This window comes from Neophocaena asiaeorientalis, unplaced genomic scaffold (assembly GCF_003031525.2).
Source record: "Neophocaena asiaeorientalis asiaeorientalis breed wild unplaced genomic scaffold, Neophocaena_asiaeorientalis_V1.1 scaffold242, whole genome shotgun sequence".
NCBI classification, from domain to species: domain Eukaryota; kingdom Metazoa; phylum Chordata; class Mammalia; order Artiodactyla; family Phocoenidae; genus Neophocaena; species Neophocaena asiaeorientalis.
In genome coordinates this window covers 111,818-122,735 of record NW_020172451.1, presented here as the reverse complement: position 1 = coordinate 122,735, position 10,918 = coordinate 111,818, and positions in this window count along the sequence as shown.

Here is a 10,918-nt window from a genome sequence, read left to right as displayed (position 1 = left end):
GGTTCTGGATCTGAGGGGCTCGGATGGTGTTGACTGTTTGTGCTGTGCTTAAAACCAGGGCTCATGACAGCCCATGTGAATGAAGCCAAGATGCTGGAAACTCTTTGGTTTAATACAGAAAAAGGCATCCAAAGACAGAGAGGGACAGGAGTGTATTGTGCTTGACCTGCTCTGTTGTCCCCTAACTGTCCTCTGTGAGGGCCTGGAAGATGCTCTCACTGAGACACTGAGGTGGACCTTGGAGTAAGGAAGGGAAGCAGCCACACCCTTGCAAGGCTCTGGGGAGCTGGCCATGGTGGGACACAAATGAAATGGATGAAAAGATGCTAGGGTGGCAGAGGCCACATGGCCAGGCAGGTATTATCACCATCATGGTCAGGCAGAATGGCGTGGCCTCAGATTTTTGGCTCCCTGGCCAGTGGAGTTACCCTCCAGGACAAAAGCAGGGGTCAGCACTAGTGGAGGCGGGGCTAGTGGTGGAAAGACCCTGGGTCTCGGGAACACGGCCCAGACGTGACTCACAGCGCAGCTCCTCTTCCAGTTCCTGGACATGAGTCACTCACAGACCTGGAGCCCTCTGTCAGAGGGAAAGACCTGGCAGAAACACCCAAGGCTGTACTAAGTCTTTTTCCTGGCCTCCGCTGCAGGGAGGTATGGCCTTTGGCCAGGATGGCCATGCACTAGGGGAAGGGACACCTCAGGCTCGGAGGGGTTGTTGGGCACTGGCTCTGAGCGAATTATGGCTCACGGGCCCAGCCACTCCGCGGCATGTGGGAACTTCCCGGACCGGGGCACGAACCCGTGTCCCCTGCATCGGCAGGCGGACTCTCAACCACTGTGCCACCAGGGAAGCCCCACTTCTTGAACATTCTGATGCCCCCACAGTCCACTGATAGAGCTGGGCTTTGGAAGTCAGACAAGTCATGCATTTGAGGCCACTGTCCATCCCACAATGGATACAGTGGTTACATGAATTTATTTTGTATTAATCTCCCTGGTTCTCAAGCATATTATTCAAACAGATATGTTGAGCAGCTGGACAGCGCAACACTACCTGCTGATCTAGACAAGGACTCTGAAGGTGGAAAGCTCAATGGAGTCTCCTATAGCAGTTGAGGAAACACCAGCTACTTTAACAGGTAAACCCCGAAGTCTCAGTGACTCAATACAATAGACATTTATTTCTTGCTCACAGGAAGTCCAGTTTGCGACATAGGCAGGAATGGGGGTGGGTGAGTCTCTGCTCCATATAGGCATTTAGGGACCCGTGCTGAAGGAAGTGCTGCCATTTGTGACATGTGGATTTAAGGTCATCCTAGACGCCTACATTCAGCCAGCGGAAGAGCGAACAGAGAGTGTGCAGGATAAGCAGGAGGTATTTATGGGTTAGGCCTAGGAGTGGCACACATCATTTCTACCCAAACCAATTCCAGAACTCTGAGACATGGCCTTACCTAGATGCGAAAGGGGCTGGGAAATACAGACTCCGAGGTGTGGTCTGTTGGAGCCAGCAGTTGGAATATCAGTTTTCTGACACCTCAGTTTGCTGACTGTGGCAAAAAAGAACAAATCCCCAGGGGACTAGTTCTGTGGTATTGTTGGGGGAGAGTATAATTCTAGCAGCTCAGGGTAAGTGCTACTTTCAGTACTTCCAATGACGTTGTAGACACTAATTCCATGTATTAAATACCTTTCTGCTCAAACTAGCCGTACGTGGGTCTATAATCTACACCTAAACCCTAGCTTTTACAGTCAGTGAGATGAGAGGTGGAGGAACTGGGAGGCCATGGTGTGAGGGATCACTTGGAGAGACATGGAGGATGTCAGAACTTGGAGTGAGCAGACAACCTGTCATCAGGGTGCTGAAGTTCTCAGTGAATGAGAGGATGTGGTTGACCAGGAGGGACCCATTTGATCACTGCTGTATTCCTAGTGCCTTACCCTCATACTTTGTTGTATGTGGGTAATAAACATTTTTAAGTGCAGGATGTTGGACTTCCCTGGTGGCGCAGTGGTTAAGAGTCTGCCTGCCAGTGCAGGGGACATGGGTTCGAGCCCTGGTCCAGGAAGATCCCACATGCCGCAGAGCAACTAAGCCCCTGCGCCACAACTACTGAGCCTGCGCTCTAGAGCCCGCGAGCCACAACTACTGAGCCCGCGTGCTGCAACTACTGAAGCCCGTGCGCCTACAGCCTGTGCTCCACAACAAGAGAAGCCACCGCAATGAGAAGCCCACACACCGCAACAAAGAGTAGCCCCCTCTCGCCACAACTAGAGAAGGCCTGCGTGCAACAACGAAGACCCAATGCAGCCAAAAATAAATAAATTTATTTTAAAAAGTAAAATAAAATGCAGGATGTCTTTCTGTTCATTTATTGATTCATTTAATATCTGACCAGCAAACAATCATTAAGCACTTCTATGTGCTGACTGCTGTGGCTGAATAAGAAAAACAGATTTCCAACAATATAACCTAAAACCCCTCTATTGTAAAACACTTGAAAATGCTGAGTAAAATATAGTAAGTAGAAACTAAAAGCAACAGGGTAAGCAAGTGTGATATCAGGGACATTCTCAATACCAGGAACTTAAAGCTCTGGGTTTTAATGGCTGCATAGAAGGCAAGAGAAAGGGATGTGGGCCCATGCAATATAAGAAGTTGGTATTTTGATACCCACATAAAGTCAGGATTATTAAAGACTCGTAATTTCAGTAAAAGGTTACAAAGGCTAGGAAAAAAAATCTCCTTTCCAGGAAAGAGAAATGAGAAAATTTGTGACAAACTCACCACAAGACAGAACTCAAATCTCCCTTCAGAATTCATAAGTACAGACTTTTACCTTCAAATGGGTGTGGGTTTTAAATATATACTGGATGGGTTTTTTTTGGTCACACTGCACAGCTTGCAGGATCTTAGTTCCTCGACCAGGAATCGAACCTGCGCCCCCAGCAGCGGAAGTGTGGAGTCCTAACCACTGGACCATAAGGGAATTCCCTACCTGGGTGGTTTAGAATTGAGTTGAAGTGGTTATATGTTGGCAGCATTGAGGCACCTAGCAGGAGCAAATGCAAATCACCTCTGGAGGAGTTCAATCCCTCCAGCTTACCACAGTTTGGATTAACCAAACATGAGATCACAATCTAAAAATCACAAAACATGTAAGGATGCTAAAAATGGCCTCAGAGATAAAAGATGCAGTTGAAAACCTGAACAAGGAATGAGAAACTGTTAGAAAGCATCAGAAAAAAAGGATAAAGGAAAAGAAAGAATCTGATAGATTTTAAAACAAATGAAATATAACTTTAGAAATGAAAAATATAATAATTGAAATTTCAATGGGCAGGTTAATAGCAGCCTAGGCACAGCTGAGAATTATTGAACTAGAAGATGGTAGACTGAATGCAAAATAGTTAGACTGGGAGATAAGACCATTTTATAGAAGTTACAGTGAGAAGGTCTAATATATATTAAAAATTTCATTCTTTTAAAAAATTTCACAATTTATAATTTAACAAAATATATTCACAATGTTGTAGAACCATCACCACTATTCATTTCCAGAACTTGTTCATTATCTCAAAGAGAAACTCTGTCCCCATTAACAATACTATCTATTCTCTCCTTTCCCCAGCCCCTGGTAACCCCTATTCTGCTTTCTGTCCTATTCTAGGAACCTCAGATCAGTAGAGTCATATAATGTTTGCCCTTTGTGAATGGCTTATTTCCCTTCACATAATGTTTTCAACGTTCATACATGAGGTCTAACATATTTTTAAAAGAAGATACTGAGGAGGTACAATATTAAAAAAGATAATAGCAGAGAATTTTCAGATTTGATGAAAGACATAACTCCTCAGATTCAGGAATCACAACAAATCGCAAACTGGATAAATAAAAGTAAAAGAACACCTAGGCACATCATATTGAAATTGAATAATATTAAAGACAACAGGGTCTGAAAAGTAGCCAGAGAGAACAAATTACCTACGGAAAGAATAACAATTCAAAACAGTATTTATTTTAATGGCAACAAGATGACAATAGAATAGTAAGTTTAAAATGTGGCATGTCAATAACTGTTAATCTAGAATTGTATACCCACAGTGGCATCTTGCTAGTTGCCTATTCTGATATCCATCATGACTTCTTCCTTATTAACAGAGCCCTAGTTTTCTAGGAGGCAGTAATGTGCTCACTTAAGAAAGAACCTTTTCTAGCCTCACTTGCAGCCAGACCCAGTTCTGGCCAATAGGATGTACGCAGTTATTGGGTAAGGTATCAAAATGTTCCTTAAGTGGGTCAGCTATCTGTTCATAATGAAAAACTCTCTACAGACAAGGACTACAAGGTAATTTTCTAAATCTGATGAGGGGTATCTATAAAAAAACCTTCAGATAACATACTTCATGGTGAAATAGCAAACATTTTCTACTGATGATTGAGAGAAAAGCAAGAATGCCTGCTCTTATCACTTCTGTATGACACTGTACTGGTGGTCATTGCAACAAGGCAAGAAAAATAAATGAAAGGCATAAACATTCAAAATAAGGAAGTATTTTGCTATCTGCTGATGATTTATGTAGAAAATCCTAAGGAATCTACAAAAATACTATAAAATGAAGTGAATTTAACAAGGTTATAAGCTACAAAATTTACCTACAAAAATCAGTTGTATTTTTATATACTAGCAACAAACAATTATAGCATGAAATTTAAAAATTTCATTTGTAATAACGTGAAATAACGAAATTCTTAGGAGCAAATTTAACAAAATGTTTAAGAATGCAACCCTGAAAACTACTAAGCCTTGCTGAGATACCTGAGGAAAACAAAATAAATGGGGGACATACCATGTTCAAACATTAGAAGATTCAATATTGTTAAGATGTCCATTTTCTCTAAAGATATTTATAGACTCAACGCAATACCCAATTAAATTCCCAGGTGGGTTTTAATTTTTGTAGAAATTGACAAGCTGATTCTAAAACTTCTAAAACATAGAAATGAAAATGACCTAGAATAGCCAACAAAATTAAAAAAGAATGAAGTTGTAGGACTTACACTATCTGATTTCAAGACTTAGTATAGAGTTATAGAAATTAAGATAAGTGTGGTATTGGAGAAAGTGTATAAATATAGATTAGGGTGTCCCTGGTGGCACAGTGGTTAAGAATCCGCCTGCCAATGCAGGGGATACAGGTTCGAGGCCTGGTCCAGGAAGATCCCATATGCTGCAGAGCAACTAAGTCCGTGCACCACAACTACTGAGCCTGCCCTCTAGAGCCTGTGAGCCACAAATACTGAGCCCGCATGCCACAACTACTGAAGCCCGCACTCCTAGAGCCCGTGCTCCACAACATGAGAAGCCACCACAGTGAGAAGCCCATGCACCACTACCAAGAGTAGCCCCCGCTCACCACAACTAGAGAAAGCCTGCGTGCAGCAATGAAGACACAACGCAGCCAAAAAAAAAAAATAATAATAAATAAATAAATAAAATTATAAATATAGATTAAAGGAAAAGTAAAGAAAGTGCAAAGGCAATTCAGTGGGAAAGGAAAGTCTTCAAAAATGGTGTTGAGAGGTCCCTAAAATAGTGGTGGAGACAGAAAGTAGAAAAGTGGTTACAGGGGCCAGAGGAGGGGAATGGAGTGTTACTAATTAATGGGCACAGAGTTTCCATATGGCATGATGAAAAAGTTCTGGACATAGTGGTGATGGTTGCAAAACAATGTAAATAAAAATATTTTAAAATAATTAAAAAATGGAATGAAACAACTGGACACCCCAAAAGGGAAAATACAAACATCAACCTTTTCTTGACACCACAAATAAAAATTAACTTGAAATTAATCATAGAACTAAATGAAAAGTTAAAACTACAACTTCTCATTGAAAACACAGGAGAAAATTTTATGATCTTGCAGGAGGCAAAAATTTCTTGGATAGGATACAGAATATAAATGATAGAAGAAAAAAGATAAGCTCACTCTATAATAATAAAAAACTTCTGTTCTTTGAAGCAAACTACTATGAAAGTGAAAGGAAGCTACAAAATTAGAGAACTTTTGCAATACACGTATCTTGCAAAAAAATTTGTTCCCACAATATATAAAGAGCTTCAAAATTTCAATTAGGTAAACTACACATTTAAAAAAAAAATGGTCAGTGGACTTGAATGGACACTTCACAAAAGACATGTGAATGGCTAATAAGCATATGAAAAGAGTCTCAATATCATTAGTCATCAGAGAAATGCAAATTTAATCACACAAGGAGATACCACTATACATCCATTAGAATGGCTAAAAATTAAAAAGACAGGAAATACCAAGTGTTAGCGAGGATGTGGAGGAGATGGGAAAAGCTGGAATGTAAAATGGTACTATCATTCTGGAAAACTGCTTGCCAGTTTCTTTAAAAGTTAGCAAAAATATTCACAGCAGTTTTATTCATAACTGTCCCAAACTAGAATCAACCCAAATATGCCTATCAACGTGGTATTTTCATAAAATGGAATGCTGCTCAGAACAAAAAGAATGGACTGAGTGGGATTTATCCCTAGGAGGGCTTCCCTTCAAGATGGTGGGTGGGGACGTGTGAGTGCAAGGGGACCCTGGCAGAAAGTAGGCTGGGGATCCCCTGTCATTCAGAAAGTTGAGAAGGAGGGGCTAGGAATTACCTTTCATAAAAAGGTAAGCCCCTCCCTCCCTGCAATAACAGCCCCACTTCTCTTCTGGCCCAGGGGTCTCTCCAGTCCCCCGCCGACTATACTCAGGAGCAGTTCTGTGCCCTGCAGCTGGAGTCAGCTGACCCCACCCCACTCCAGCATGGTCCCACTGTGCCCAGCTGGCCCCTTCCCCTGAAGTTGCTGTGACATTAGGGCTGTGCAGCCGACTCTTCAGCTTTTGTTGGCTTTTCCATCTTCTGATCCGTCCGTATCATGTCTTCACAGATTTTATTCACAATCCATGTGCCTGTCTTTTAACACTAGGATGGACTTATTATTTTAAAAAATATATTGTTCCTTTTAACGCTACTGTATTATACACTTAAAAGTGGTTAAGATGGTAAATTTTGTTATGTATTATTTACCATAATAATTAAAAAAAAAAACCTCACATAGTTCTTAAATTGTCAGTGACCTTTGGGAAGAAGAGGTAAACATGTAGGCAAAACTCACAGTCTTGGGGCTTCCGTGGTGGCGTAGTGGTTGATTGCGCTGTCCCCCCTGCAGGGGACACGGGTTCATGCCCCGGTCCGGGAGGATCCCACATGCCGCGGAGCGGCTGGGCCCGTGAGCCACGGCCACTGAGCCTGCGCGTCCGGAGCCTGCGCTCCGCAACGGGAGAGGCCACCACAGCGAGAGGACTACATACTGCATAAAAACCCCCCAAAAACCTCAGAGTCTTGAACCAAAGGGTAAGCAGAATCCTAAGTGTAAAATTAACTAGGCATGTATTTCTCACTCTTAATTTCACTGTTAAAATAATATTTTAAGTCTAATGCTCTTCCTAAGAACTTACAACAAAGATCAGCCGTCCCTTCTCACGCCTCTGAGTTTTGCCACTATACATGAAGAATGTGCATTAGAATGCGCTCCTTTGGTTGAGATGACAGAAACCAAATCTGAACTAGCTTTATGGTTATACCAAAAATGTGTTCACTATGTACCAGGCACATGGTGAGTGTGTCACATCCATGGACCTCATCTAACCTGCACAACAGCCCAGGGGGAAAGGAGCCACCTTGTCAGCCCAAAGGCAGGTTTTTGGTATGTGGCCTGAATGAGGGAGGGAATGAAGTAATTCTTACCATTGTACCCAATGTACCAGAGCTCACAGGGAGACATAGGGAAGCAAGGAGGCTTTCTCAGGCCACTGGGGTATCTCGTGGCTGAGCTGGCATTCCAGTCGAGGCCCTTGCCCTAGGGCCAGCCCTTCAGCCTCTCTTTTCCATGGATTTTCAGCCTAGAAGGGAAAGTCCCTTCTAGGGACACTTGGCTCTTGAAACCAAAGGCAAGAAAAGCAGATTTCAGGGACCGAGTCTGGGGGCTCAAGCTCCTTCAGGACCGTCCTCGTCTCCTGTATCTATATTCCTTGCAGCGTTGCTTTCTTCCCAAGGCTGGAATCTCGGTCACTAGCAGTTGCCGAGCTACATCTTTCCTGTGAATTCCAAGAGTAGAAAAAGGGTTTCTTCCCTTAGTTGCAAGCGTAAGACTCCAGGGCAGGATTCTCACTGGTCCTGCTTGGGTCACATTCCCACTGATGTGTTTCAAATCCTGGTTTCTCCACTGATGAGCCACATGTGATTCTGGACAAGTTAAGTTACTTCCAGTTTGCTTTGTTTCCTCATCTGTTACGTGAGGACAGTAATGGGTTTGCTTAGTGATTTTGTGATGACTGAATGAGTTAATACATGTCATACACTTAGGATGGCACGCAGTGCTCAAAAACCCGGTGAGTAATCTATTTTCATAATTCTTATTATATATTTCTCTTTTATTTAAGCAATTTTCATAAAGCTTTGTGGTGACCTCGCTGTGGAGAAGTCTCCCTATGAAGTTGTCACCACTGCGTGTCCCCAACAACGTTGGGGTCTGAACTGTATTACTCTTTGTAGTCCCCAGGACCGCCAAGCCAAGAAATTAAGAGAAAACAAGTCCTGGGCCAGTCGCACTCCTCTGAGGGACACATCTAGGCTGCCCAGGATTTCCACATCAATACAGGCCCAGCTGAGTTCGTAACCCCAAGTCACAAAACTGTCACAGAAAGAACCTACAGTCCCCCTACAGTGAGTGAGTCGGTGGACACCGCAAACAGGATTAGACCACCAAAAATTTCACATAAGGGAACTACTGACTAGAATTTTAAAATAAATGTTTTTAGAATAATTAAAGACAAAAGAAATCTAAAAATTGCATTAAATAAAAAAGAAAAAGCCAATATAAAGAAAGAGCAAGCAGATTTGATAATGTACGAAACAGGGCTTACAGAAATAGAACCTACGGTCATTGAAATTTAAAAGTCTGTGGGGAAAAAACCAACAACAACCCTATGGATGGGATTAACAGCAGATTAAAATCAAACAGAATCAGTGAGATGGAAGTCAGAATTGGGAAAATTACTCAGAATACAGCACACAGAGAGAAAAATCTTCCAAGTATTGAGAAAAAAATAATTTGTCAATTTAGAATTCTACAGTGGCTAAATTATCACTCAAAATGAGGGTGAAATAAGACATTTCAAAGACTGAAATTTGTCACTACTTTCAGGAAGAAGAAAATTCAAGCCAGAAGGAAAGTGAGTAAAGAGCGGGTTGACATGTGACTCCTGAAGCAGCCTCAAGACTCACTGGAGTGAGGACGATGTGGACAAATACCTGCAGCTAAAGCATCTTAAACTCCCCCTAGTTCCCGAGGTGGGTGGAGACAGTAATTAACTTCAGGCTTTGTTAATCCCACATGCTGAAAATTTAAGTGTGTTTATGAAAATGAAAGAAGGAGAATGCTGGACTTCCAAAACAATGGGAGTTGAGGGAAAAAGGAATAAAGATAATGTGATCAATCAAACGGAGGGCCCAAAGGGAGAAAAAAGCAGCACAGAGGAAAGACAAAAACAAAAAACCAACCGACAACACAAAATAAGATGGTAAAAAAATATGAAAACATATCAGTAATCAATAATCACAATAAAGCACCATCAAAAGTTGAAAATTGTAAGATTGGTTTTCATAAAAATCTGGCCACACATACTATTTACCACAAGCACACCTAGGAATGTAAGATGTAGAAAGGATAAAAGGAAAATGAGGGGAAAAGACATATGAGGTCAATACTCACAGAAAAGTGCCGTGCCTAGGCTAATTATTGAAAAAAAAAATTAAGGCAAAAAGCATAGGGATAAAGAAGGGTACCATATAATAATAAGAGGAATAATTTATCAGGAAGCTATAATAATCCTAAACCTGTTAGCATTAAAAACAAAGTCTGGAAAGACATATAAATCCCAAATTGGTAAAATTTCACGGTGAGACTGCTAAAGTGAGATTTTATCCCACTTCTTTTAGTAACTTATAAATCAAGCAAACAGAACATTAGAAAGGCCATAGGATATTTGAATAATACAATTAACAAGCTTGATATAATGGAGATATATATATATACATCTGCATTATGCAGATCACCTTCTGACCACAACACAATAAAAAAAGAAATCAGTAGCTAAGGGTTAGTCCTCCCTCCAAAGAAAACCTAGTTTACATTTGAAAATTTAAGTAAGCACATTTTGCAGCAATTCCTAAAGCAAACAATATAATTGATATTAGAAAATCAACAAGATGAAATTAAAAATGCTACTTATCAAGACTTACTGGACATAACTAAAGTCACACTTGGAAATTTATAACCTTATATACTCATTGTCAGAGAAGAGAAAGACTAAAAATTGAGTTGAGTACCCAGCTGAAGAAATAAGAAAACGAATCTTAACAACAACCAAAACAGTAGAAAGAAATAAACAAAATAGAAATAGAGATGATTAACAGAATGAAAAGTTGATTCTTTAGAAATGGATTTGCATTCCTAGAGAGATAAAACTTAACAAATCAGACTCAGGATGAAACAGAATCTAACTATACTGATGTTAAATAACTAGAAGCAAAACAACAACAGCAGCAAACAAACAAACCCCCAAAACCCTACCCGCAAAGCACACCAGATCCGGACAGTCAACTGAACACTCGGGTATTCTGCCCCTACAATCTGCTCTGGAGGTTGGAGAGGGTCTGCTCTGAAGAAAGTTGGGCGTGAACAGTCTGTAGATGAAGGTTCAGCAAACACACGCTGAGCATCGACTGAGCACCAGGGCCTTGGACACAGCAGTGAACCAAACAGGCAAAGCTCCCTCTCCACAGGGA